The 25,051-nt window shown below is 36.6% G+C and overlaps 1 pseudogene; it reads right to left on the bottom strand.

The window, feature by feature from the left end:
• Nucleotides 1–252: 252 nt before the first annotated feature.
• Nucleotides 253–23,794, bottom strand: LOC135277779 (chondrolectin-like; annotated as a pseudogene).
• Between the last annotated feature and the right edge of the window lie 1,257 nt (nucleotides 23,795–25,051).

The following is a 25,051-nucleotide window of genomic DNA, read 5'->3' as shown; positions in this document are numbered from 1 at the left end:
TGCATTGTCCAATTCATTTGCTTGGTGTTTGGGTGCATCCTTTAGCAAAACAAGCATGTCTCACTCCATCATTAGCACAGAGGATTTTGTAAGTGAAATAATAAACATATAAAAAATTACTTTAATATTTGCCTCAAGGGGGGAGCTTACAGTTCGTCTTGCAGATCCTTTGTGATTTCAAGCCATTCCAAGCTAATGTTCTGATGCCATTCCTTATACAGATCCCGAATTATAAAACTCTGGAACCAAGTCGATGAGTTATTATACTTCCATGCCACTTTCTTTTCTGGTGCTCTTTGAAATCCACAGTGTAGACTGGTTTGGACTAGTTTTTGTTCTTCCTTTACTGAAAAACATAAGAAAAAATATGTTTAGTTCCTAAAACCTCTTATTAAACTAAGCATGTCTTGAAGGGAAATATCTCAGACAATTATTTATGAAAGAGCCCTTCTCCTCTCAGTAGTATATTTTCCCATTCTTACAAAAAATTCTAGATTATTCAAATATGTGAAGATGGCAAACAGTTTTTGTGAATTATGGAGAAAACAAAACACATCTTTTCCTGTTGGATCTTTCCTAACTTAGACTTCATGATTTCTGTTTTGGTTGTTGTTCTTTTAATTTGTTTATTGCCATAGGTTATGGGGAACAGGTGGTGTTTAGTAACATGAGTAAGTTTTTAGTGGTGATTTGTGAAATTTCGTTGCACCCATCACCTGGTTAGTATACACTGTGCCCAATTTGTAGTCTTTCATCCCTCACCCCCTTCTCACCCTTTTCCCTGAGTCCCCAAAGTCCATTGTGTCATTCTTATGCCTTTGCATCCTCATAGCTTAGCTCCCACGTATGAGTGAGAATATATGCTGTTTGGTTTTCCATTCCTGTATACTTCACTTAGATTAATAGTCTCCAATCTCATCCAGGTCGCTGTGAATGCCATTAATTCAGTCCTTTGTATGGCTGAGTAGTATTCTACCATATAAATATACCACAAATTCTTTATCCACTCAACATTTAGGTTGGTTCCACACATACAAACATGTGCCTGACACAATATTAAAAATTTCTGTTTTATTCACTACTTAAAAACCTTTATTTTCTTTGATCAATTATTTTGGAAGTCTTCTGTCACTAATGTCTGTTGAATTCAATGCCAAATTATCAAAACAATGTTATTATACTACGTGTAAGGATGCGTCTATTCCCCTCGTCCCGTCCGTTCTCCAGTCTTGCACCTAAGTCACTTGATTTCTGGAAGCTTACTGGTGCCTCAGTCTCTGAAACTAATGTGGTTCAGTAGCAGGTTCGGGCTTTGGTGACTTAACAGTATCTGAGTTCCTCCAGATCTGAGAGACAACTGCACCCTTGTCAGATTTGGAATTCTGGCCCACATTTCCAGCCTGTGTCTAGGGTTCTGCTATCTTCTGTCTTCCCATAAAATGGTAACTTTTCAGGCACCTGCAGAAGTTATCTGTTCCTGAGTTTACCCAAGTCATTCTCTTTATTTTATTATATGATTTTTTGAGGTGGAGTCTCACTCTGTCACCCGGTTGGAGTGCTATGGTGCGATCTCAGCTCATTGCAACCTCCCCCTCCCGGGTTCAAGCGATTCCTCTGCTTCAACCTCCCAAGTAGCTGGGATTACAGGCACCAGCACCACACCAGGCTAATTTTTGTATTTTTAGTAGAGATGAGGTTTTGCTATGTTAGCCAGGCTGGTCTCAAACTCCCAACCTCAGGTGATCCGCCCAAGTTGTTCTCTACTAGATGCCCTGTCAAAATCTAGATTTCTTTGGGCTGGTTTCCTCAGGATAATCTTTTGCCTGGAACAAAAGTGTTTGTGTGTCCCAGTTCACTGTGTTGTGCACTTACTTGCTCCCTGACCACCCCAGCCCCGGTACCCAGCATCTGCCTCAGTCCTCACAGGCTTCTCCTCATCTTCTCCTCTCCATCCACCAGACATTGCAGAATTCCCTCAAAGATAGAAAACAACTATTTCTAAGCACACTTGACCATTACTCTTTTAAACTATTGCTTAATTCACTTCGATTTAACTCTTTTTATTACGAATAAAATATTACGTCCAAATTTTATGGTTTGTGAGTTCTCATCCAAATAAGTAAGATCAACACAAGTTTATTCTACCAAGTCATCTAACATCGATGATGTTAATAAGCCAAGAAAGTTTATTAAAAGCACAAAATGTTCTGAGTGGTAAAAAAAAAAAAAATTACTAATGTGGCTTTTGTGTAGAATTAGTATTTCATTTAAGGATTACTACCCCATAAGGAGGCTGGGGGTGGTGGCTCATGCCTGTAATCCTAGCACCATGGGAGGCTGAGGTGGGCAGATCATTTGGGGTCAGAAGTTCAAGACCAGCATGACCAATATGGTGAAATGATCTCTACTAAAAATACAACAATTAGCCAGATATGGTGGTGCATGCCTGTAGTTCCAGCTACTTGGGAGGCTGAGACAGGAAAACTGCTTGAACCCGGGAGGCAGAGGTTGCAGTGAGCCAAGATTGCACCATTGCATTCCAGCCTAGGCAACAGAGTGTAACTCAATCTTAAAAAAAAAAAAAAAAAAAGAATTACCACCCTGTAAGGAAACAAGAATTATTTTGAACAGGACATGGAATGATAGAAACCATTGTGTCCACCAGATTGGAATTTAAACTTTCTGCAAGGTACCCAGATAATAATGGAATAGACTCTTTGATGAAGTTTCTCCTTGCTTTCCTGGAAGAAAGAAAAAGGGGAGGATCTAAGAACAAATGAATTCAGTACTACAATTAATCACAGCATCTGGAGGTGCTGTGTTTTGGTTTATGTTCTCACTCTGAGAATTTCAAACAAGTGAAAACTCCACAGATCTTTAAGCTGTAAAAGCCTGGGAGAGATTTTTGAATGAATAGAATCACCACTATAATATACTACTTGGAAGAAAGGAAGCAAATAAGGAAGCAGTTACTTGGCACTTTAATGACTTTTACTTTATAAAGAGGAAGATATGAATAAAAAGTTCAAATCATCTTTTCAAGCATATTTGCTACTTTCAGGTCTTCCATAACAGTTTGGCTGGAAGGAAGGATTTATGTCAAATTCTCCCTCTGTTTCACTCCTTTCCACAACATTAAATCATCTTTCCATCTATAGTCTTAGAAATCAGAGCAAGAAATTACATATTTACTGTTCTTTTATTCTATACAAAATACAAAAAGAAAAATTTTTTTTTTTTTTTAGAGAGTCTCACTTTTATTGCCCAGGCTGGAGTATAGCAGCATGATCTTTGACTCACTGCAACCTCCACCTTCTGGGCTCAAGTGATTCTCCTGCCTTGGCCTACCAAGTAGCTGAGATTACAGTCACACACCATCAAGCCTGGCTAATTTTTGTATCTTTGTAGTAGAGGTAAGGTTTCACGATGTTGGCCAGGTTGGTCTCAAACTCCTGACCTCAGGTGATCTGCCCACCTTGGCCTCCTTAAGTGCTGGGATTACAGGCCTGAGCCACCTCATCTAGCCCAAAAAATATTTTAACTGTGATCCACATATATACCAGAACTCCAAAAGGACACAAAGTATAATATTAATTCACCAGGCTTTATTTATCATTACTCAAAATGTTTTACTTTAACATCCAGCTAGTTACAGTTTGGATTCTTTGGAAAATTTATGTGAATCATTTAAAACTGACATCTACTTAATTTTTTTCTGGGTCTTTTGTTACTTGATGGGTTCTTTGGGGTTTATTTCAGAAAAAGAAGGAGATGCAGAAAGGTCAAAAAGAAAAATGAATTTGTTTGCAGGTTTTCCTGATGGGGGTAGTCTCTTGACCAGTTCTTAGTTAAACCACCCAGACAAAGATGTCTACTTTATTCTGGAAAATATGCTCTTATATAAACAGAACAGCTTTTCTTTTTCTTCTTTTGACACGTTTACATGTCATTTTCGTTTGAAAATGAAAAAAAATTATTTAATTTTTTTCATTTTTATTAAAAAATTGACACACATGGAAAAACTTCTCTAACTCAAGGTTATGAGTAAGCAGATACAAAAGTCATAATATTCCCCCAGAAAACCTGCTGGTAAAATACAGGATTTTATTTCAAGATACCTGCCAAAAAGTGGCCTATTTTAACCACTGTATTTTATTTCCTATTCTTAAAAGATCTTTATGAAATAAAATAGAAACCTGTAGCTTGAATTTTGAAAAGTAATACAAAGTGAACCTACAAATATCAAGTCTTACATATAGCTTGATGTCTAGATTGAAAAGTTCAGCATTAATTCTTTTATTTCATAAACAAGAAACAATATAGTGTAGTGCATATGTTGGAAGTTTACAAATATTCAAATTTCAGATTCACCTTAAACACTAGCTACGGGACCCGAGGCAGAACAGGTAACCCATCTAAGACACCATCTGCTCAGCTGAGAAATACAAACAGAAGGGTAACTGCTTAATAAGGCTTGTGAAGATTAAATGATACATTAATTCTGTAATCAATGTATATCTTATTAGATGTATGTGTAGGATTGTATGTGCAGGGTTTCTTAAGGCATATTAAAATATAATTAACTTTATACTAATAGTTTGAAAACATTTCTGAAAACCTATTTAAAGTTTTTCAAATTGTCTCTACATGTGTTAGTTATTCACCTTTCATGTAGCATCTGGAAGCAACAGGTTCCAAAAGCAGCCAGCATCAGTAAGAGCAGCGGTGTTGTTACAACAACATAAATCAGGTTGGGAATTATATCTACAAAATCAAACAGTCTTCGTGTGAAAAGATAGTTGAGGAAGAATTCTAACACAAAAATTTGTAAGAATGTTTCAAAAAAAAAAGAAGGTGAAGTTGAGTTCTCACTAAATTGATCCCAAAGTTCTTCTCAAAATGTTGACAAATCTAATGAAATAATTGACAGTCCTGTACCACATAGTGACATTGCAGGCAGTGATGCACCACACAAGACAGTGGACCTGGAAGGTTACAATGGAGCTCCCCTGTATAGCTGCACCATCTTTTATAGTTCATATCCCATTTTATGCATTTCTATGCTTAGATAGGTTTTGAGAGATACCGTTGTGTTACAGTTGTCTACAGCATCAGTACAGTAACATGCTGCAGGGGTTTGTAGTCTAGAAGAAATAGGCCATATCAAATAGCCTAGTGCATAGTCAGCTGTATGATCTAGGTTTAAGTACACTCTACGATGTTCGAACAATGACAAAATCACCTAATGGTGCCTTTCTCAGAACATGTCCCCATTGTTAAGTGGTACGTAACTATTCCTGTTCTGGTAAAAATTAAAAACAGAGCTTTACTGAACTGAAAATTGAATTGTACTGATCTGTAGTGGTATCAGACTCTTCCAATTTGATATCCATACCTCCAAAACTATTATTAAATCAGCAATTCAGACATGGACTAGCTTTCACAATATATTAATAATCTTAGGTAACTCATTTCATTATTCCTTCTCAATCATTACTTACAAAAATAAGTGCTTATTAAAAATAATTATTATTAATATTATTGTGGATATATGGGATATATCATTACCTAGCCAATAAGCTTAGTGCTATGATTATACACTAGTCACTGGGATTAAAATGAAATATGTAAATATTAACTGATGATACAGTAATGACTCAGAGACACAAGACTCCAGTGGCACAAAGACTTGATCTTAATTAAATTCTAAAATGAATTATTTTTTAATCCTGTTCCATAACATTTGATAATGCTAGATGTTCTTAGTAAAATTAAAAAACTGTGACACCAAAATCCCATACAACTTAAAATTACTTTAGTAAACATTTGTTCAATTTCATAAGAGAAAACATGTTTCCAATGTGATTATTTACCGATTTTTTTCTTTTTTGAGACAAAGTCTTGCTCTGTCTCCCAGGCTGAAGTGCAATGGTGCAATCTCGGCTCACTGCAACCTCCACTTCCTGGGTTCTAGCGATTATCCTGCCTCAGCCTCCCAAGAAGCCATGCTTACAGGCACCTGCTACCATGCCCAGCTAATTTTTATATTTTTTTAGTAGAGACAGGGCTTTGCCATGTTGACCAGGTTGGTCTCAAACTTCTGACCTCAGGTGACCCACCTGCCTTGGCCTCCCAAAGTGCTGGGATTACAGGTGTAAGCCACCGTGCCTGGCCTACTGACCTTTTTAATTACTTTTAGATGTTCTGAATGGTTTTAAAACCAGGCACCTGAAAAGTGAAAAGCACTGAGCCTTAATATCATGTCTATGCAAGAAAAGCAAATTGAAGAACTATGCATTTAGCTTGCAAATTAAAAGTCATCATCATGACTAATCTAAATAATTCTGGTCAAAGTGGACCAGATGTGTAGATAAAGCTTTCCACTGAAATGCACATCACTTCATTTGTTAACAGAAGACAAACTCATGAGGTCCAACAATAGGGTATCTGAGCAATAATTTGCTGTTTCCACCCACTCTTGTTTGACTTCAAGCAATTTGAGGATTCAACCAATCTCTAGACATGTGTCAGCACACCTTGGTTTGCTCTCCACTGAATGTGCCAATTTGCATCATGACACCTACGTTAGAGAAGTTTCTTGTAGACCCAAAGTTGTTTTTGTTGATGTTGGTGGTGTTTTTATCGTTGTTGTTTGTTTGAGACAGGGTCTCACTCTGTTACCCACTCTGGACTGTGGTGTCATGATCACTGCTCATTGCAGCCTCAGCTTCCCAGCGTCAGGTGATTCTCCCACCTTAGCTTCCCAGTAGCTAGGAATACAGGTGTGCACCACCATGCCAGGCTAGTGTTTTGTATTTTTGTAGAGATGGGGTCTTGACAGGTTACTCAGGAGTCTTGAATTCCTGGACTCAAGTGATCCCCCTGCCTCAGCCTCCCAAATTGCTGGGATCACAGTGGCGTGAGCCACTGTGCCCAGCCAGATCCAAATTTTCACGTGGATCACATAGTTTAGTAAGACTTTAAAGAAAACCAAACAGATTTTTCTATTCAAATACTAGCTTAACATAATTTTTTCTAATCTAGTTCAAAAGTAAATTTCCATAGTACCAAACTCAGTGCACCACTTCCCCAGGCAAGAAAAGTTTCACTGGAGTCAACATGAAGCAGCGTTTGAAAGTGCAGTTCAGTTCTTGATGAAGTTAAAGACACATGAAGTAATTACCTGCTTCAGTAACAACCACATTTTGATGGGTGTCTCCTGGTTGATTTGTAAGATAAGGCTTTCCTACAGGTGCTGTTGGATTAATCTCTGTAAATAATAAGTATCAGCATCATATATGATGATTAAATAAGAGAATTGAAAACATATACGAATATGAATGTTTATTATAAAACCGTAAAAATATACTTTTGATTTCTGAACATCTTACAGCTAATAAAACATATTCTGAATTTATATTTACATGAAATTACCTATCTTTGATAACATTTAAATATATTTGAATAAACATTTAATTATCTTTGAATAAAAGATGCACTTGATACATTCTCCCTTGAAACTCCAAACTCCATTCAGCAATTAACAGTGGGTCTGTGCTGACGGCAGCCTGCTGCAGGCAATAATGGTAGACCAGGAACAAAGTTCAGCTAGGATAAACAAGAATTGGTAAGTTGAAGAGTGTGATATACTCAATGCAATTCAGAGACAAAAAAGATAATTTCTTTAGTAATATCAGTGTATTATTTAGGGTTTCCCTTGCGATAATAATCAGATGACTGTATGTGGATTGCATTTGGAATTGATTCAAGCCACAATGTTCTAAGGCATATTTCTGTTCTGCACATACAATGCCATCCTTAGATTTGCTCTTCAAGAGTGTCTACTGTTAAAAATAATAATAATATTGAATTAAAGCCTGCAAATTTCTTTCAGTAGTTTTATAGATGTCTCTTCTATTGACACACGCTTTGTTTTTGATTGGTTTTCTAACTTTTACTTTAAGTCCAGGGGTACATGTGCAGAATGTGCAGGTTTGTTACATGGGTGAACATGTGCCATGGTGGTTTGCTGCACAGGTCATCCCATCACCTAAGTATTAAGCCCAGCATCCGTTACCTATTCAGCATCCATTAACTATTCTTCCTGATTCTTTTCTTCCTGCCACACAATTTAAAATTGTTGACATTTCTTGTCACAATTTGGTATTGCTCTATTTTCTATTTTTATTTTCCTTAAGGAACTATTTGTTAAATTAATAATTCAATGAAAGTAAATGGAATTATTATTAAAAACCTGTGCATTTGTTAGCATTTGTTCCAAAAGTGTAATTTTCTACTTACTTTTGTCAATTGAAATAAGAACACATGTAACATCTTATATAGTTTTTAGGATACAAAAGAATTTTAATTTAATGTTTACCATTATTACATTGTCTTAGAATGTCATAGAGTCTCCCTTTGTTGGAAGTTTGACCGTATACCATCCTGTAGTAATATTTGTTACTCTTGTATACAGATTTTACCCTGACATCTTAATAGCCTCCTCTGATTCAGTCCTAAACTATACCTGCTCTTCTGGAGTATTTAGTCACCCTATGCCTACTCAATTGGCATTTTTTAACGAATAATATAAATATTATGCAAAATATCACTAAAACTCAAGCAGTGATTACATAACCAAGGAATTTAATCTAACCAACATCCTTACAAAGCAGACACTAAGCTCAAGGAAGGTTAACTAAGTAGGAAAAAAAAGGTTAAATCATGAAATAAAAAGTTGAAATCCTGAGCGCATTAATAAGACCAACAGTAAACCTGTGAATGTGGGTCAAAATAATAACTACATAAAAATATTTTAATCAATACAGATTATTTGAATATTTGGGTAGAATGTAGAAGATAAAAAAGAATAATTTGATATCTTAAATGCTCTTGCATGAGTAATATAAACCTAGTAATGTAAACAAGAAAAGAAGATTGTAAGATTTATAGTGTTCTAAATAATGGCATAAGTTTGAATGCAAAACTTAAATTATATATAATACAATGAAGGGTCAAATAATTGATCTGTGAACTCAAAAGAAAGGAGAAGGCAACAATAATGTGATATTAAGAATAACGTATAATATTGTATTTGTTTTATTCAATAGTTTTAAGTACATAGAATGTCACAAATTAAAAATATCAGAGAATTTCAACTTTATACTTCTCCAAGAGAAAAATAAAGGACATAAGTGTGTAACAGACTCAGCTTTGCAAAGGCTTCCAGGAGGGTAATGATGGGTTTAGCAACCAAGGTGTTTAAAGAATAAACTCACCAGGGATGTAAAAAGTTGCCCAATACACTCAAGAGCAGGTTAAATCTAAGAGAAGGGTAAGTCTAATCCAAATAAATCTTTGTGCTTTATGCTATTATGAGAAAAAGAATAATGTAATTTCAAGAGAATAATGGAAGCAGCAGTACTCAACTATAATTACCTTCTGTGAACACATATTATGAGTTCAAGAAGACACCCCTTCAGAAGAGTTAAAATGACACAAACACTGGGGAGAAAAACAGCTAAGAGATCTCAAAGCCTAAGGATCTAACTTGACTTTCTCAGATGATTTAAAAAAATGGGTCCACGGAGTTTTTATTAATCCCTCTTTCAGTCAAATATCTATATCCAGATGATCTGCCCCATTCAAAGTAATTCAAAATTTACCATATTTTAATCTAGAACCCACGCCAGTATAGCCCAAGTCAATGTAATCTTCCCATTTGCTGCATATGACGAGTAGTGGGAGATTTCAAAAGAAAGCTGACTGAGGAGGCATATTTCAAGAATGGGAATCATAGGGAGAACAAGCCACATCTTCCCACTTTTTTCCACGATGGGGCAATGAGCTATGATAGTCTTATTTTCACTCAGTACCACAGGTCAAGTATTATACCATAAATGATAAGCAAATTATCCAGGAGAAAGTGTGTTCTTCTCTTAAATTCATGAGATAAAGAACTGCTGCTCACGTGTGCAAGTCTACAGGTGCTTTGGTAACTTACACCTACTTCCCACGTTATAGTAACTGTTTAAAATAATTTAAAATAGATATTTATTGTTTATAAAATCTATTTACAAAAATCAAATTATTTTTAATGTTAGAAATGATTATTTTCTCTTAAAGACACCACTTCTTCAGATGTTTGTATTTACTCTCTTCTTTGAGCTCATTGCGGAGTTTGCTCTACAGGATATGATAGGTTTCAGTACACAAGTGATATGACAAGCTGAAGGTAATTTTCTATTTCACAGCAGAAAAACAAAAAGAGCCAAAGGTAGTGAAAATTAAAGACAAAACTTAATATAATGAAATATGCACAAAATCTTCTATACCTTCTTTTGCTACAGCTTACCTGGTTCACACTTGCAAATACAACTGGGCTTCATGTTGCACCTGTCATCATTCCACTGGTAAAGGTAGCGACCCCCAAGGCCAAGATTGGCAGTTGGTTGGTGATACATCACAACACACTTTTCACTTCCACAGGAAGGTTCATCTTTGCACCAGTTTCTGCAAACAGAGTAACACAAACACTCAGATATAAGCCTCCTAAGTGATTCTTCTTCTTCTACTCTTGACATCCTCTACAGGCAACAGAGTCCTCTCCCCACCTTGTGGAGTTCCCCAGAGCACCTGTCAACTGCTCAGGATCCATACTCACCAGTACTGTGAACTGCTTCCATCAGACCACTGGTAGAGATCCTGGCAGGCACTAGAAGTTTGCCCATTTCCACTCCTCCAAAGCCCTATCCAGAAATCGCCATCAGAAATCCCTGTTCCAGGTTTTGTCAAATTTTGCAACATGCTCTCTATTAACTTCTGTTCTGCTTCATTCTCAAAGCTGAGGAGGACTCCTCCCTCACTCTCACAAGCCAGGCGCACCTCCTGAAAGCTCACTCGGCTGGACAGTTCATGGAGGTAGGCCATTTTGTCGCAGGGATGCTTGAAGTCAGCAAAACACACCTTTCAGCCTGAAAAAGAAAAAAAAAGATGCCAATATATTGATAATCTGAACTCTATTTGTAACACCACTAAACCAAAATTTAAGAACCAACGCTTCTCCCACTGAATTATTTCATAAAGTTTATTTTATAGCCTATTGTTTGCATTTGTAAAAGCAAATTGATTCCCTAGTAAACTTGGAACATAAACTTTTAAACCCAGTACTTCAAGAAACGTTTGTTAAGGGAAGTTATAACTCTTCTGGCTCAGATTTTATAAACCAATTTGCATAGGAAATGAAAACAGCTAAAAGAATTTCAGGAGCGTATATTAAAGTGAGCTAAAACTTTATGAAAGAAGAACAACTCATAAACCGATTTAGTTATCAAAACAAGTAAAGTAAAATGAAACAGTTTTATATAAGGTGTTCTGAAAGAGATACACAGTGGCAAATTTAAGGTATAAATATTTGCTTTTATTTTGTATACCCAAAAGCAAATCTATCAACATTGAAAGTTTAAAGAGGACAGAATGAAGGTAATTGGTAGTATTAACTAATTAGTATAATATTACATTGGAAGTGACAGAGTTGATTTCTAAAGTACTCATTATCTCTGAAAAAAATCTCATTACCAGTTTTTTGAGTATTTTCTGGGGGCTTCTGGGGAGATATTTTGTGTAAATTCCAATTCCTAGGACAATGTCTTCTCTCATTTTACAAAGATAACTCTGATAAGTGATCAATTGCAAATAAAAACTCCCAGCTATGAACATAGAGAAATAAGCACTTTTTTAAAAAAGAAATATATTTTAAATGTGAAAAAATGATGGCTTAGAAAACAGTGGAACAAATATATCACGAAATAAAGGAGCTAGTAATATCTTATCAATGGCTAACTAGTGTTGATGTCTCTCAATTTGGATGGAGACCTAAATAGGCTGAAATTTGGCCAAACTGGTCTTTCAAAGACAGTTAAATAATTAGCTGGAAACAAGGTAATAAACATTTTGCAAACTTGAGAACAAATTATTTGTCAGCTTTAGAGGCTCTACTTACATATTAACACATATGAAATAACAATGGCTTCCTCTCATTTAAACTTAAAAGATTCCATTAGTTCCTTTATGAGTTTGAAAGTAATATTACATTTTTAAACCTTCCCTAACTCAGAATTTTATTAAACTTAAATACAAATTTATTTAAATTTACCTTTCTCTGTAGTTAATCTTACTACTGGTGGTTTTGTTGCGTATTTCTTCAGGAATAAAGATTAGGATGAACAAAATATCCAAAATCTATGAATAAATACATACCTACTCTAAATTTGAAAGTGAAGCTTACAATCTATTTATTATTTTAAACCTGTATTTTAAAGGTTTTTATATTACAGGATTCAGTTTAACCACCTATCCTGACATCTATTGACTATGTACACTATATACTATACACAATAAAGTCGTTATGTGTAGTATACTGAAAATCAATTTGTTTTAAAATATTAGACAGAACCACAAAAAAAAAGCTTAAAAGAATTTTTGAGACCTCATAATGGAATTCTGCTCTAATAACATTTGTGAAATCTTAAACACATAGGCAAAAAGAGTTTGAAAAAAATCTCAAAACTAAATTTTACATACCTCTACATGAAGTGGTGTGAATTTTCCTAATAACCTAGTGAAATAACTGTAAATATTCATGATCATATCAAGTCATAATAAAGTCATGTATATTTATATTTACATATATATGTCAGAGAAAGAAAGAGAAAAGAGGGAAGGAAGGAAGGAGGGAGGGAGGAAGAAAGGAAAGAGAGAAAAAAGAAAGAAGGAAGGAAGGAAAGATAGAAAAGAAAAAGAAAGTAGGAAAAGAAAAAAGAAAGAGAGAGAAAGAAGGAAGGAAAGAAAAAAAGGAAAGAGGTCAAGAATATTATGATGTATAGGATTTATCTAGCTCTACCAGCAATAGATTTTCTATTGTTCTATTGTCCACACTCATCCTTGTCTACCACTAAGAATGTAGGCCGAAATTATAGACAATCTCCAGAATGATCATTCTGGCTTGTTTTGGTTTTCACCGCTTCTACTTTTATTCACCTCTGGTGTCTGCTGTCAACTTTTTAAACTGCCAAGAATCCCTCTCTGTTGCTATTTCTTATGCCCAAACTGCTTTCCATAGCCGCTTCTACTTTCTCAGTCTCCCCCTCTATTTTAGCTTAGATTTGGACTTGGAAAATAGACTAGAGATTACAACATCGTTTCACTGCTTTCTTACAATTCATCTCCATTAATATTATTCTTGTTGGTATTTGTGGCCTTTTCTACTATGTATTTAGTTTTGTAGCCTACCAATAGAAGTTGTCGGTAGTCACAGATTTGTGGGGGTGGGGGAGATTCTTGTATTTAAGTACTGGCAAGAAAAAAAGCATTCAAACTTTGTACTGTAATTACAGTACATCACACTGAGCCAGTGTATCATATCCATCCCCTTCTGGAGTCAGCAATTCATGACCTATGATGACACTCAGAGGTAGAAAGGCTCAGAAATCAGTTGAAGGTCACTAACTTCTCAACAGTGTTCGAGTCATAGGCATTCAATATCTTGACACAAACTGAGAACGCCTATCATAAAATAGTAGTTCTGGCAATGCAAGCAGGCCAAGAGTTGTTTCCCTGTCTCGTTAACCGTGATCTGGACCCAGGAACAGTGCACTGAAAAAGGTGAACAAATTAACAGGCTGCCGAAATAATTAATTAAAAATAACATGAGTATGAATAACAATGGGAAATGAGTTGGAGGGAATTCAGGAGGACACATCAGTCTGAAAATACACATTCTTTGAGAGATGATCATGAAAGTCCCAATGGTTGACTCTGAAAATTAATGTATTATTTTTAAAATAGCTGAAGATTTTATTAGGTTTTGTGATGATTTTGTCATTTAAAATGGTTGTTCTCAGTCAGAGTTTAACAATACCATTAAGCCTATATTTTAGTGCCTGTATTTTAGAAGCAAGCTGTTTCCATTTTCACCTACTACATCCTTTACGTAGTTCTAAGTGTCCAAATATATCTTAATTACATTCCCTTAAGTTTTCAACTTGTTCAATTTTTCACTCCAAGAGTTTTCTGCCTTGGATTTTATACCAGCACTTTTTAAATATCAAATTTGTCCAAAAAGATTGTTTTGCAAGATGTCAAAAATGTCATATTAAAAAAAAAAGAGTAGCCAGACCTTTTAGTGGGTAACAAGTGTTATATGTAACAAAGCCCCACACATTCAGGGGATTCCTGGGTATGACGCATATGCTAAAAGTCACTGTTCATTATCTCCGATTCATTAAAAAATAAACGCAACACAGATTTATTCATGATCATACAAAAATGGTGAAATGAATTAACTCACTTAAAACATTAAGATAGCATTTCTAATTAAATGCATGATAGCCTTAGCTTTCATGTGGAAATTTCTAACACCATTATGTTAGTTTATATAGATATAATAATAATAATTATCATCATCATCTATGGGCAGGGATTATATTTAAAATAATTAACAATCAATACTGTGCAGGCCCTGGATAACAGCCAGCTTGACACGTTCTGTGCCAGGCCATGTCTCTGGCTGTGGATAATGGAACAGTCCTCAGGTCCTGCTTCAGGGAGTGGAGACTGTGATGCCTGCACAGCAGGGAGACTCTCAGGGCATCCAGACAGCAGCCCATTGACAACTGGAACAGATACGTTAACTCTAAAGTTTGATCATCAGCTGTATCTAGAGTCTGAACTGAAAAGTCACTAACAGTTCAGATCTTGCAAGGCATTTTTCAGGAAATTATAAATATATTGCACAATTTGTATGGTTTATATACAATCAGTTAAAGCTGACACTGTGAATTTCTTTACATTCAATTCTATTTTATTACTGATTTCCACCTTAGCGTGCAAATTCGGTCCAAGTTGCAGCAAAATCAGCAGAAGCTGCAGCTATCGAACCTCTCACCGCTATTTCAGCTGATCACATTTGGCCACTAATGCAGTGAAACTACAACAGCTGGGAAACAAACGTTGACCTAATTCCCAGAAAAGATTTGTTAATGCAGATCTTCTGGAGGCAACTTTCCCACTTCTGCAAAAGCCAATCTTCCTAGAGAACAATTACAATTCCCTCTTTTCTAATTATGGAGATAACATGGAGAATTTCTCTGTCTCTTATTTTCAAATGTGACGTTCAGATAAAATCTTCCACCAACATTTTATGGGATAGGTATTCAGAGAACCATAGAATGAGTTCTATTACACTAAGGTTACATTTATGCTAACTATAAATTACTACATGTCAACTAGCACCTGTAGTTGAAAACATCCTTTAATGGTGGGCTTATCTATAAGAGAGAGAAAAGATCTACCCAGGATTCTACAAACACATTGAGAAATAAAATTCAAAATAAATTCTCTACAAATATATTTAATAAAATACAAGATAATTTATTTCCTAGATGTGCACTAGGAGCTAATTTTTAAATCTAAAAAGTATTTAAATATGTAAGTTTTTCTGCACTGAATTTTTTAACATTTAAGTTCACGGGTACATACATAGGATGTGCAGGTTTGTTACACAGGTAAACGCGTGTCATGGAGGTTTGTTGTACAGATTGCACTGAATTTTTATAGAAATATAATATAGAATATTTTCTTATATATAAAAGAGACTTTTTAAAATAAAATATATAAATTATTTTATGTATTAAAATATTTATTTTATATAATAAATATTCATCTTTATTAGTTTCACACACACAGCTACATAAATAAACAGGCCTTTTTATTTAGACAAAGTTATGATTATTAACATTCCTATCACTGTCACAACAAAAATTTCATCACTATTTCCGTGAATAAGTAGATTATTTTTGTCTTTTACCTTATACATTAAAATTTCGATAGAACTAACTATTGGCAGAGGTTTAAATGCTTTTGGCAATGATATAAAAGTTGGTCCAAACTCATGCAGGCATGGTAGCTGCTTTTTCTTTTGAATAGAAAGGATCTATAATTTGGTTGTCTTATTGCTTATATTTATTTACTTTCTGACAGTTGAGTGCTCAGTTAGTTATGAAAATAATAAATATTTTCTTATGTCTCACACTGTACTTATATATTATCAATATTAGATGAGCGTCGAATTTATATCACATTTTTCAATAAAAATATAAAGGATGTATCACAAATTCCTACTGTTCAATTATGATCTGCCATGAGTTGCAAAAAAAAGTAAAAAAGAACATCCACATGGTAAATATTCCCTAAACCAGAATGACCTTAGAATGTTTTATTAGAATCACATAAGATATTTTTTCAAAATTTCTTTTTTTTTTTTTTTTTTTTTTATTTGTGACAGAGTTTCACTCTGGTTACCCAGGCTGGAGTGCAATGGCACGATCTCGGCTCACCGTAACCTCCGTCTCCTGGGTTCAGGCAATTCTCCTGCCTCAACCTCCTGAGTAGCTGGGATTACAGGCACGCGCCACCATGCCCAGCTAATTTTTTTGTATTTTTAGTAGAGACGGGGTTTCACCATGTTGACCAGGATGGTCTCGATCTCTTGACCTTGTGATCCACCCGCCTCGGCCTCCCAAAGTGTTGGGATTACAGGCGTGAGCCACCGCACCCGGCCCCATAATTTCTTCTTATCCCCCTCACAATCACACTGAGAAATATGTTGATACTACTATGCAAGGCCGGTGACACCAATGCCAGCACTTTTGAACTAAAAAGACAAGGACTGGTATTCATTTTAAGTGTTCTGCTTTCAGCATTCAATATTATACCAACTTCCTAAAATTTTTTCTTATAAAGAAAGAGTTTTATTATAATAAACTTTTATTTTTACAATACAGATTTTATAATGCACTTAATTGCATAGTGCGCTATAACTGGAATGCATTCTCTCACTTTAATAAACAAAACTAAATCTGTAGGTTGTGGTCATTTTATAATGGTGGCAGCAGCAGCAAGCCCTGCTTCTCCAGTTGGAAAATGCCATAAGCTTTCTGAGAAGAGGATGAGACTATTTTTTAAAAAATTCACAATATTTTTTAGAGTAAGTCAAGTATCAGTGTGACTTAAGAGTTCATGTAGCCAATCAGAATGAATTAGCTTTGAAACCAAACTCTACATTTAAATTGTGGGTACTTGGGATTATTTAATCTCCCAAAGCATGTTTTCTTACTTAAATAATGAGACCAGTGATGAGTTTTGTAGAAATAATGATTCTAATAAAACAGGCCCGAAATTTAGCAATAATTTAGAGTGCAACACCTCACTTCTACCAGAATCCATGCTTTGGGATAAATTAGGAGAAGGTGACCTCTCCTGGTGAGAGATGGCAGAAAGGTCCCCCTTATAGACTGTTCAACTAGAAAAAGTTGATTTTGCCTCCAGGAGGCCTGAGCTCCAGGGACTGGGTTTGCCAAGCTCAACTCCTTCTTCTATCTTTTGGCATATACCTCGGCACAGTGCACAACCTGCACAACTGTGTTTGAACTTTTTTAATATTCCTAGCAATCCCATGACAAAGGTCTTATCCGTTTTCAAAATGAGGCAAAATGGGCAGACAATAGCTGACTAATTTGCCCACGTTTACACAGCTCACAAGTGCTGAAGCTGAGGTTTGGCACCAGGCCATCTGACTCTACAGTCCATGCCTTTACCAGATATCTCTGCTGTCTCCATATGTCTCAAATCTAATATAAAGGTGAAATATTTCATGAACAAAAGGGATTTATGAATACATGCACTGTGCACGTTGTCTATGTCAGAATCATTAGCATTAATCTGTTATTCATTATTTAGTGACTAATATATGCAAGAGTTTGTGCCCTGAGAGCTTGTTTCTAAACAGGTTCAGATTTTCTGTTACAAATATTTAAATAAGAATTAATGTTGCCTCCATCTCAGATTTTCAAACCATATACATCTTTCAGAATTTTTTCCCTAGTCTTTTTATTTTCCAAAATAAAACTATGTCCAAATTGAATGCGTTCCCCATTACAAAGAGGACAGCTTTAGCCAAGCTGTCATCCTGTGTTATGTCATTAGGAATATGTTAAAACAATGAAGCACTCTCGCCTCGTAGTTGCACACATCCATCTACTTGTATGTGCATGCCTGACACAGAACGTTGTTGTAAATAGTAAAAAGTGTTTGTGAGTGCATCTTCTGAATTTTTATCTTGGACTCCTTTATATAATGCTGCTTGTTTTCTAAAGGTAATGTAACAGATATTTCCATCTTCAGGAAAAATTATAAAAATAAAACCATAAAATGATAACAAACGGCAGTTAAAGAATAATGGCTATGATAAACGGTTAGCTTATTAAATGACTGGTAATAAGATTAAATTGTTCCTTTCATGCCCAAGAGATATTAAAGTAATTGCATCTTTGAAAACTGCACTGTCATCATTTTATGTTTTTGATGATGTCATGGAATAGTTCCATAGGCTGAGATATGTTCCTCAGTTTTTCTTGTATCTCCCTTGCTATTATATTATATTATATTACATTATGTTATATATTAATCTATGTGCTACTGTTCACCACCCATGCATTTGTAATATTCTGTGGCATCTGCACGACAAGAAGAGAGGTCTCTAAGTCACCCAGTCTCCTAAATAAAATGTGTACCAGTTTTAATAAAGATAACTAGCATATGTTAAAGTGTTCTGGAGAAATCTGGAAGTGCCATGAAATACTCCTAATGTCATTTTGCAGCAAAAAAAGATTGGGTATCACTGCTATGCACACTACAAAGAAAAAGAAAAAAAAAAAAGAAACACATTATTTGAAAACACTTCAATTGTTTCAAATTATCACTTGTGCTTCCAACATACCCTCCCAACTTAGAGAACTGAATTTTGAATCTTTCATATTCATCCTTATGCCTACAAGTAAAATCTTTTTACCTTTGTCCTAAAGAAGACAGCATTACTCACTAGTCACTTCACAAAATTAAATGATTGCAGCTCCCACAGACATTCTCTACACATCTGTGCATAGTAAGAAATTAGTACAGGTCTAAGCTCCCAAAAGTAGTTTCCAAGTTAATATCATAAATTCAATAAATAGGCTTTGATTACTATCATCATGTCACATATTACTTTACATTTTCATACATCAAAATAAGCATGACCATTGACCTAGAAAAAATACTTCTGTATTACTACTAGATGCCACTAAATCTTATCGGTCAGATTATGATGACCAAGTTGTTTGAAATGCCATTTCTTGCTAAAATATATTCACTTTATTTTTATTTATTTATTTTTTTATTAAAGAGAAAGAGAGAGAGAGAATGGGGAGGAGGAAAAAGGAAGAGAAAGAGAGAGAGAGAATGGGGAGGAGGAAAAAGGAAAAGAAAGAGGGAGAGAGAATGGGAGTATTGCTTTCTTGCCCAGGCTAGAATGCAATTTAGTAATGGGTATTGAAAACCTCTTGTATACTGATAATTATACTTAATGATGTAGTCAGGAAGGAATAAGGGAAGAAGATAACAAACAAACAGCCAACCAATATTTCATTTAAACCTATGAAATGCTATGCGATTACTGAGGAGTGATTTACTTCCAATTATATAGTCACTTTTGGAATAGGTGTGAGGTGGTAATGTATGTTTTGTGTATTTGAAGTGGAGAGTTCTATAAATGTTTATTAAGTTTACTTGTTCCGGGTCTGAGTTCAAGTCCTGGATGTCCTTGTTAATTTTCTATCTCGTTGATCTATAGAATCGTTAGCTATTCTTGTTACACTGATCCTTTTACCATTATGTAATGTCCTTCTTTGCCTCTTTTGATCTTTGTTGCTTTAAAGTCTACTTTATCAGAGGCGAGAATTGCATCTCCTGCTTTTTGTTTATTTGTTTATTTTTACTCTCTGGTTGGTAAATCTTCCTCCTTCTCTTTGAGTCTTTATGTATTGTTGCATGTAAGATGGGTCTGGATGCAGCATACCGATGGGTTTTGGCTTTTTATCCAATTGAAATATATATAAGTTTAATACTGGCGTTTGATGCTAGCTGGCTGTTTTACCCATTAGTTGATGTAAATTTTTCATTGTATTAATGTTCTTTGCTTTTTAATATATTTTTGGAAAGGCTGATATTGGTTGTTCCTTTATATGTATAGTGCTTCTTTCAGAAGCTCTTGTAAAGCAGGCCTGGTGGTGGTGAACTCTCTAAGTACTTGTTTGTTCGCAAAAGATTTAATTTTTCCTTCGCTCATAAAGCTTAGTTTGGCTGGATAGGAAATTCTGGGTTGAAAGTTCTTTTCTTTAAGGATGTTAAATATTGGTCCCCACTCTTTTCTTCCTTGTAGGGTTTCTGCTGAGAGATCTGCTGTGAGTCTGATAGATTTCCCTTTGTGGGTAACCTGACCTTTCTCTCTGGCTGCCCTTAGTATTTTCTCCTTCATTTCAACCCTAATAAATCTGGCAATTATGTGCCTTGGGGTTGGTCTTCTTGAAGAATATCTTTGTGGTGTTCTCTGTATTACCTGGAGTTGAATATTACCTTGCCTTGCTAAGTTGGGAAAGTTTTCCTGAATGATATCCTGAAGAGTATTTTCCAACTTGGATTCATTCTCTTCATCACATTCAGGTACACCTATCAAACGTAGATTAGGTCTTTTCACATAGTCCCATATTTCCTGGAGACTTTACTCATGCCTTTTTATCCTTTTTTCTCCAATCTTGTCTTCTCGTTTCATTTCACTGAGCTGGTCCTCGACTTCTGATATCCTTTCTTCTGCTTGATCAATTCGACTGTTTAAGCTTGTGCATGCTTCGCGAAGTTCTCGTATTGTGCTTTTCAGCTCCATCAGTTCACTTATATTCCTCTCTAAATTGTCCATTCTCGTTAGCATTTCGTCAAACCTTTTTTTAAGGTTCTTAGTTTCTTTGCATTGGGTTAGAAGAAGTTCTTTTAATTCACAGAAGTTTCTCATCACCCACATTTTGAAACCTGCTTCTGTTATTGGAACACACTCGTTCTCCATTAAGCCTTGTTCCGTTACTGATGAGGAATTGCGATCCCCTGTAGAGGGAGAGGCATTCTGATTCTGAGTATTCTCTGCCTTTTTAGGCTGGTTTCTTCCCTTCATTATGTATGTATCCGTCTGTTGTCTTTGTAATTACCGACTTTCTAACTAGGTCTCTGAGCGGACGTCCAACTTTTTGATTCCCAGCGCCGAAATCTGAGCAATCCACTGTGCCGGCCAAGACAGCGGTGTTAAGATTGATGGTGCCTTTCTGCCCAGGAATCTCTGGACTCTGCACCAAGAACTGCTGCACTAAGGCGCCAGCAAAACCGCTGCGCCGGCCACAAGAGTCACTCTGGCGACCCGTGGAGCTCCTCCGCTGGGAATCTCCTGGTCCGCGAGCTACAAATATTCGTCTGAAAGTGTGGCGTCCTCTCGTTCTCTGCGCTTTCACTGGGAGCTACGTGCCCGAGCTGCTAGTGGTCAGCCATCTTGGATCTCTCTCGTGGTAATGTTCTTATTTTTAAGTAATACTCTACACTTTAGAAAAGATGATGTATTTAAAAGTATTGGAAAGTATTTTCTTGAATATTTTAAAGTATTAAAGATAATTTCTGTGGAGAATGATTTTGTATCTATCTGTTTTTCTGGAGTAAGTGATTATTTGAGTATCCTACATAGAAGTTATAAGTTGTTGCACTGAAACTTAACAAATAGAAATATATTCCATATGTGGTCAGTATGTTCCTGCTAACAGCCCCAAAGAGGCTCTTACACTTCAGTAAAGATTTGGTGAATGGTCCCAAGCGGCATGAAAAAACTGATGCACCAATTCAAAACTTACATTGACCAGGTAGACAATAGATCCATCAGAAACTATTACTACAAAAATGTCAGGCTTTAGGCTGCTGTGTTCTCCGGCCATTGTGGTTAAAACATATCTTTTCTAAAAATTAGTCTTCAAAGAATAAATGTTACAAATCAATTTACAGATAGTTAAATTTCAATGTGAATTTAATGACCAAAGACAGTTGAATTATTAATAAGAAAAACATAACTAATTATTTTGATATCAAATAAACATCATCATTTATGCTAAATCAAATAGATCATGTTCAGTTAATTAGAAATTTTCCAGATGTCATCTACAAGATGACTATAAATACATAATAAGAAAACCTAACAAAAGGTTTGGAAAAAATTATGTACTCACAGAACACAAAATACACCTCTTCAACAATTTTTTAAGCTCTGTTTTTACTTTAGATATTATTTTGTCTCCCTTGCGATTGTTGAGGCCTAGGAACAAGGTATATCTAAAGGATATTATTTAGGTCAATGATGTTTGTTTAAAAACAAAAACACTTATGTTCAAAGCATGGTCTCTGCTGTTCATTCAGTTGCATGAATAATTCTGATAAACACAAAGACAGTCAGATGAGTAATTTACACAATCAGATGAATCTGATTGAACTTTTTCTTTGCAGCTAAATTAGGGAGGAAAAGGATCTAATATCACAGATTCTGAAAATTCTGAAAAAATGTAGAGTGATTGGTAACTACACATTTAAAAATTATATTCTGAAACTGCAGAACATCACAAATTGCTAAGGGGAAGATCAGTAACAATTAAGCTTCATATGTCAATGTCTTCACAACTGAATTAGTTGCTGTCATCTGTCATCCATTTCTACATCTAGTGACACCTGTTGTATAGATGTACAAAAGTGAAAAGGACTATTTGTGCTTTTTATGTTTGAAAAATAAACTTTCACCTTGAAAACACATATATCTAACAAATACTGCAATGTTTCAAAGAGCATAGCAAGAGATTTCTATAAAGTGTAGTTATGTTCCACCTTCATGTGAGGCCCTGATCACATTCATCCTAGGCCACTGAGAATATGTACCTTTTGAAGAGACCTTCGCAAAAAGTAACGGAGAGTAGATGCAATATAAATTGTTACACAATAGGACAGTGAGAGTCAAAAAAAGAAAAATCAAAGAAAACCTGGGAAGCTTGCCAATTTTCATCCATTTCCCATCCACTGACCTGACAGACCTAATTGTGCAACTACTGTGTGCCAAACCTGCAGTCACTACCAAGTATACCTCGGCCCAACTCCAGCTGGCTTCATTTTCTGGGAAGTCCCCAACTTGGAACGAAGTGTGTAAAGGAAAACCATCTACGCACATGAGCACACTCCAGGTCCTCGCCAGTAGTCCTGCTGAGAACAAAGACTGGATGCCCAGGCATCCGGAGGCGACCCACGGCGAACTGATCTGGTCTCAGAAATCATCCGAGTGAACACGGTGCAGGGACCAAAGTCCAGCCAGAGCCACAGAGGGTGGCATTTCTGCGGTGGCTCTTCTGTCTCTGGGTTCCCTCTGCCTCCGCCCTACCCCACCCCCTTTGCAGGTACTGAGCCCTACCCTTTGGCCAACTCACTCACAAACAAAGTGGAAATCACTCCAGAAAAAGACTGTGCCGCTCCCGATGAAGCAGAAGCTCGCTCCGCGGAGACTTAGGCAAGCGCTTCACAAAAATTTAAACTTTTCTGCGAGTGTGTTAGACGAGGGAGGGGATTAGCACAATCAATTTCTTCCCGCCTCCTCCCGGGCCCTCACACTGTCCAGGTTTCAAACGCCCCGGAGACCCTCCGCCCGAGGACAGGCTGCCCCGCCGCGCCCCGTGGTCCCCTCTCCCAGCCTGTCCTCCGGAGGAACGGCCCGTGACTCACCGCTGACCACCCGGCGGCAGAAGGCTCCGTGGCCGCAGAGCAGCGCGGCGCCCGGCAACAGCGAGACCACGCGGCTCATCGCGGCGCGGTGGCAGCAGCAGGTGTTGCGTGGAGCGAGGGCGGCCTCTGCCTGGGGCGCAGCCCGCGGCTCTGACTCCGCAGCCTCCCTGCCTCCCTGCTGGGCCCTACTCCCGCCGCCGGAGCCCAGCTGCCCGAACCCCTGCGCGCATCACCTTTGGTCGGGCCCTGCCGCCGGCCGCGCCTGTGCCGCGCCTGGATGTGCCGGGCTGGAGCCCAGGACTTCGCGGGTGCGTGTTTGCGGATTGAAGTTAGGCAGTCCCGTGTGTGTCTCAGAGGCGAGGCAGGAGCCCCGGCTTGGACCGCACCGTTGCGCTTTGCTTCTCTCCCCGGCCTCTGACAAGTGACTGGCTGAGTCCGTGCGCCCTGGTCCTGGATCACAGCGGCAGCAGCAGCTCTGCGCTCAGGCACCGTCTTATATACCCACGTCCCGAGGTTCCAGCCCCTCGCTAGTAATAAATTTTAACTACTTCGTCTCTCCCGTCATGTGGAGCATCCCAGCCCCTCCCCGAAAAACGGAAGCCACTTCGAAAATAGTCCAGTCAGCTGCCCCACCTCCTCTGGTCCCCTCCTCAATTGAGCTTTAAAACGATTTACCATATCGTTTTAAATATTTATCATTTTTTAAAAAGTTAGAACAATGCATCAGTTGTGTTAATCTAAATAGCACCTTCTAAGAAAAGTAATTACTTTTCAAAAATAATTAAAAGAAAGCATTGTTTTACAATGTTACAAATATATTTAATATTTGTCTTACTAAAAGTTGGATTTTCATATCTGCTTCTTTATCCTCTCTGTTGTGTTGTTTTGGTTGAAGTATATGAAGAAAATCCAGCCTTACACAGTTATGTAGTTGGAAAAGAGAGGAGTTTTTTAATAATGGCCTTTACAGATAACTGGGTATTCTTTTATATACACCAACACGTGGCAAGTGGTTGTTACTTAAAGGGTAGTTGCAGTGTGGAATCTGAAAACCTAGTGATGAACTTTTCATCCTCTATCACATTAAAATTCATTGACCTCTCTTGTACTTTAAATAAATCATTTACTTATGCATGATTTTATCATGTCATTTGAAAATATTGGTTCTCTAACAAGCATATCTTCTAAATGTTCACACATTTCATTATGTAATACTCCAAAATCACATGCATTAATATCACCACCATCTCACCAAAAAAGCCTGTAAATAGTGAGCTTTCAAGATTACTGTGGTGGATACAAGGCTTCTATTCTTCTTTTACTTCAGAGTTTGATT

Source organism: Aotus nancymaae, unplaced genomic scaffold, assembly GCF_030222135.1.
Source record: "Aotus nancymaae isolate 86718 unplaced genomic scaffold, 86718_ANA_hifiasm-v0.15.2.pri h1tg000033l, whole genome shotgun sequence".
NCBI lineage: Eukaryota > Metazoa > Chordata > Mammalia > Primates > Aotidae > Aotus > Aotus nancymaae.
The sequence above is the reverse complement of the archived record's forward strand: the minus strand, read 5'-3'. Positions and strand labels throughout refer to the sequence as shown.